This window comes from Rhinichthys klamathensis, unplaced genomic scaffold (assembly GCF_029890125.1).
Source record: "Rhinichthys klamathensis goyatoka isolate OS25496 unplaced genomic scaffold, OSU_Roscu_1.1 h1tg000165l_1, whole genome shotgun sequence".
In the NCBI taxonomy this organism is placed as follows: Eukaryota; Metazoa; Chordata; class Actinopteri; order Cypriniformes; family Leuciscidae; genus Rhinichthys; species Rhinichthys klamathensis.
Window position 1 is genome coordinate 2,709,001 of NW_026606697.1, and position 6,000 is coordinate 2,715,000.

The 6,000-nt window shown below is 33.9% G+C and overlaps 1 protein-coding gene across 8 annotated transcripts in view; it reads left to right on the plus strand.

Annotated features, from left to right (window-relative positions):
• nav2a (neuron navigator 2a) overlaps nt 1-6,000 on the plus strand; it is a 207,900-nt gene that overhangs the window by 139,640 nt on the left and 62,260 nt on the right. The gene's annotated exons all lie outside the window — the stretch shown is intronic.

The following is a 6,000-nucleotide window of genomic DNA, read 5'->3' on the forward strand; positions in this document are numbered from 1 at the left end:
TTTTCCTGTATGCGAGTCAATCTGAAGCTGTTTAAATTCCAGCGTGTGTATTTGTTTATGTGCGTGTGCGTCTTTAGCTAGGAAGCACAACACTGCTGGAAGCAGGTGCAAGCAAAGCCATTATGTAAATATCAGCATTGTGTGTTTTTATCAAGAGCGGGAATTGCACAATCGCTCAGTGAATGGGCCTCCAGCAACAGCTTACACTGGACATACAAGCACTCATGTCATTAGCATACAGATCCATTCGCTTGAGTAATATCTCTGCAAACGCTAATTGCTGACATGATACTTAACCTCAGCATTCAGATGGGTAAATATGTAAACACATTAAACTAATCAATGGAGGTATTTGGGCTCATATTGTAAACTAGGGAATTTGAATGCATATTTCTCACTTGCTTTGGAGGACCATAATATTTGATGTAGCTAAGCATATGTTAACTTTTATGGAGCAGTTTTGAGTGCTTATCATGAATTGTGCTACGCAAGCCATTTTACTTCCATAATGCATCAGGAATGGGTGTTATAGTGGGGTCTTAAGAGGGCTTGGTTTAAGAAAGTTTTTTCTAAGGTCGAGCAATTCATTACAGTTTGATGAAAGATGAGACAATAAGATAAGATCCTTTTTTTTTTTTTAAACATTCACTGGTGAGTCATGCACAATAAGACCAGGCAAATAAAACAAACAAAACAAACTTTTGAATGGTAATGATTTTGTTTGTGAAAGAATTCTCATCAAGGCTGGATTTATTTGATCCAATATATAGTAAATCTAGAATATTCTGAAATATGATTACAATTTGAAATAACTGTTTCCTTTATTAATACATCTTAAAATGCTATTTATTCCTGTGATGCAAAGCTGGATATTTAGTCTTCAGTGTCACATGATCATTCAGAAATCATTCTAATATGATGATTTGGTGCTCAAAAATATCCTATTTATTATCAATGTTAAAAACAGTTGTGCTGCTATTTATGTGGAAAGTGATACTTGTTTTTCAAGAATTTTTGATGAAGAGAAAGTCCAAAATAACAGCATCCATTTGAAATTGCTATCCTTTTGAATATCTGTTGTAAAGATCTTTACTCTGACTTTTTCATCAGTTTAATGCATCGCTGAATAAAAGTATTATAAAAAAAAGAAGAAGAAAAATCTTTGTTACCCCAAAGTTTTTATTTATTTATTTTTTGCTGCAATTGATATTGCATTAAGTAATTCACAATGGTTCTAAGTTCAAACTGTGTGTGTGTTTGTTTGTGTGTGTCTGTGTGTGTGTGTGTGTGTGTGTGTGTGTGTGTATAGGTTTGGCTTTTAGCATGGCCTCACTTGTATAGTGAAATATGACAACCAACTTACTAGTGAGGACATTTGACTGGACCTTGGCGTATAAATCAGCCAAAACATATTTTGATGGGTGGGGTTAGGTAATAAAAAATATCATTTACCAGATATAAAAACAATGGAAGTCTATACAATGTCATTAATAATGTAGTGAAACAAACGTGTGAGAAATAGCCATTCGTTCATTGTATTTACAAACTACCATTTATGTGAGCAGTTTTTGAGCTATGTAAAGCACTCAAATGCTTAAAACCTTTTCTAAATAAACGTGGAGTGTTAGTTTCTATTTAAACAATACAGGTATATCTGTTACCCCTGGATATTTGGTGTTCATTCGATAGCTATTTTATCAGTCTGGGCTATGGCATCAGATTCTCTCGTTCACCTTTGGGATTGTTTTTACACCTGTTTGTTCCGTCTGATCCCTTTTAGACCATCTCCTCCTCCCCTTTAAAACAGACAAAGCAAAGCAAGCTGCTCGCAAGATACGCTGTGTTTTATGTCCAGGGCTGTTGACACAGGACTGCTAAAACACACAGGAAATCTCAGTGCTGTAACTTTACTGCTGGATCATATTGACACAAAGATGGTTGCTTCAGCTGAGTCATTCTCTGGTCACATGTGTGGTGGATGTTAGCAAAGCAGAGCATAGCACTTTGAAGTGGGAGAAATGACTTTTTTTAAGGACAGAAGACGATGGGAGAGGAGAGCGTTGAATATACAATAGGTCTATATAGCATGACCACTTTTCTGAACACTCTTGTCTTTTGTTTTGTTAGTTAAGGGGAATGAATGAATTATAAGGGGAATGATTGGCACGCTAATCCAATTTGGTTGTCTGTCAGTCATCACGGGAGGTTGTTAGTGTGGGATCTGTGCTCAGGATGTGGAAGGAATCAAAACTCAGGCCATTCTTTTGAGGAGGCGTCCATCACTGCTTGTGTTTTCCTCTTCTTTGTTCTTTCTCTTTTCATAAGTGATAAAAGTCGGACAAAATTCATCGTTTGTGTTGGGTAATTGTGAGTTTGAACTACTTAAAAAAATAAAAAATATATAAATATATAGGGCTGTCAAACGAATAATCGCGATTAATCGCATCCAAAATAAAAGTTTGTGTTTACATAATATATGTGTGTGTACTGTGTATAATTATTTTTAATACATAAATACCCACACATGCATGTGTATTTAAGAAATATTTGCATGTATATACTGTATATAAACTGAATGTAGCCTATATATAATGTATATTTTATATAAATATAAACATTTTATATATAAATAACATATTTTTCTTAAACATGTGTGCACTGTGCATTTATATACAAAATAATTATACACAGTACACACACATATTATGTAAACACAAACGTTTGTTTTGGATGCGATTAATCGTGATTAATCGTTTGACAGCCCTAATATATACATATAATTATAATTATTATTATTTTTTTTATTTATTTTTTTAGAACTTAATATTATTATTTAGCAAAAATGCATTAAATTCACTGGCAACATTGAAAACTGGAGTAATGGCTGCTCACAGGAATAAATAAAACATTTAAATTATTTTAACATTATTTTACACAAGTTTTTTTTTGCACAGGACACATTTTAATGTTGCTTTGTTATACTTTACTATACAGGGTCTGGTCATATCATAAAACAGTCAAATGTTACAGTACCTCCTCCATCAGTTGCTTTGACCTGATTCCCTATTTTGAGATTTAAAAAAAAAGGCTTCAGCTTTTTAATGATATTATTATGTTTTTTACTACAAATTTCCTCTTTTTTTTTCAGTGCATACAACTCGTGTGTTTCTTGGTCATATGACTCTAAATGATGTGTTTGAATTTTTTTCTTTGATGTTTCGCAATAAAATAGTTCATTGTATGAGACATAAACTAACTTTCAGAACTGAAAAATGCATAGCACATCTTTTTGACATTAGACAGGCACATTTGAGCGCATGACCACCACATTTACACACCAACAACTCATATAATGTGAAGTAATTAGGAGGAATGAGGAGTTTATTCTAAAACATTCCCGACATTTGATCTGAGAGGCTAAAGTTTATCAAACATAATGATTTTAATATAATTTACACATTAAAAAGCATGATATGACAGCTTTAAAGATTAGTGTCCGTAATATTGATGGCATCAGATAAATTAATGCACAAGTTTATTATTTATACAGTATTTACTGCCATTATACAAAGAACATCACATGACCAGTTCCCCTGTCAGTCATCACCTTTAAATACACACATTCTCTCTCTCTTCTCAACTCTAACTCACTTACACATAAACACACTTACACACATGGAGGAGTTTATTAGAAAACCAGTGGTGATGAAAAATATAATGACAGAGAGGGGGAAAAAACAACCAGAGGGAGAGATGGAGACATATAATAAGAGAGAGAGTTTGTGTGGAGGGAGTCTCATATAGAAGGAATGTATCCGGTATATGTTCACATGTGTGCGTTTAAGCATGTTTATGTGTTTGAGACAGACACTAGTTCTCTCTCTCTCTGTGTGTGTGTGTGTGTGTGTGTGTGTGAAGGTGTTTGTTTAGCAGGCCGTCTCTGCCCTGTTGTGTTAGACACTATAGAGCCGCTGAGGATACACTCCTACAGTCTCTCACAGGTAACATGCAGCGAGCTGAGCAGCAAATAAAACACTCTTTCTTCAGGTACGGCGTCGTATTGCTTTAAGGACTTCCTGGATTGATTATTGACATAGGATATTTACGAAACATGGAGTAAGATAGAATTCAAAATGCTTTTATATTGTTATATAGACATGTAAGCTGCGTATAGTCTGTACATGGAAAACAAATAGATTTTTTTTTTCTAAGTACAAAGCTTCTTTGTGTTTTAATAGTTTCAGTATTATGGAAAGAAAGTTTTTTTAACATACTTTTAAGATCTTTGACCTGTTAAACATTTTGATGGAGTATTTCAGGCCATAAATGTATTTGGAAAAAGCTTTAACAAAAGTGCATTTTTATCAGTATTACTGTTTTCTTGATAGAATGAAATGTATTGAATGATATTTGACCATTTTGAGATTATCAGCATCGATGCTTGGCTATTTTTACAGAGGTTTGACTTCCTTTTGTCATTTCTCAAAATCACACTATGAATATTTTTGCTTATTAGAGTATTGTAAGATTCGGTAAGTAACATTCTAACATCCACATTATAGAAACCACCGTGGAAGTCGATTCTCCCATACATTACGCATTAGGACAGGAGCATCATTATTAGTGCATAATTAAACAAACAACTTGAGTAATATTCCCCCCCCCCCCCCGCATTTTTTGTGAAAATATTTTGTAAAACGAAGTGCTGATTTCATTCATTGCAAATTTGTGTCTATAATTGCAGTCTTAAAATTGTATTACTTTAAGGTAATTATATTTAAATGAAATGGGATTTTTAATGTTATTGTATTTTAATAATGTAATACATTTTTTTAGTATAAAACTAGATATATTTTTTTCAGCCAGACTAGATATCGACATCTATCTTTGAACAAACAATACTGGTTGACCACTAATGCTTTTCACTAGTACATTTCTGTGGCTTATAAATACTAGCGTGTGTTTGTCTTCGGTTAAGTGCTTTTCATGCTCTATGATCAGTTGTTTGCTTTTATTCCAGTAGGTTCTGATTTCTATTGACCCAGTGAGTTCTTAATGCAGCTATTATGAGAGTGTCATTCAGAGTGGCGTTTGCTGTCATGCATGACCTGCAGACCAACAATCACAGAAGACAATGTTGTTATGTTAGAGCTAAATTGCCCCACACCCCGTTTTTTTAATGCATTCATATTGACTTGATAGAATAGTATGCTTTTGTAATTCAATTCACAGAGAGAAAGAAAATATAGAAATTCCATTTCCTCTCTCTGCGGTATTTTTATTTAGAAACGTTATTTTTAGTCCTGGACGTCTGGAATGTGGTTCCTTCAAAGGTTCGGTGGAATCTAGAGCAGATTCTTTACTCACGTTTCTAGATCTCCCTTGACCCTTCAGGCCAGCAACTGTTGGCTGCCAGCAACTGGGATATAGTCAGCGAGGCTGAAATGTGTTGCTGTAGCTGACAACATAACTGACGCGTGTGCTGACTAACCCATGGCAGATGACCAGTTCTTTAATACAGAACATTGGCATTAAATCAAAGTGATGCTCTAAATTATGTGGTGGCCTCAAAAATATTGCTTTTACAGATTTTACATACTTAAATCTGCATATTTTTGATATTTACCCCCAGGGTGTTGTTTACCTTTATAAAGGCCTTAAAAATGTATGCATCATGTCAAATTCTTACATTTGATCAATAAATTCAATTATGATAAGACACTATAGGGCTGTTACCAATCAAATTAAATAATTGACACTGTAAAATTACAACTGCAATAAATAATGTTTACAAATTTTAAAGCCCCCCTGTAGTCAATAATTGTATCCCTCAAAACTCATCTTTGATCACCAAAATGACATATTTACGCATTTTTTTCCCCTTAAAAACATTTATTTATGCCATAATAGCTTGAATGTAACTCTACACCCTTGCCTCATTTAGTATACGCGGTTCTATGAATATGCAAATTATTCCCGCCTCCACTCACTCACACCAGC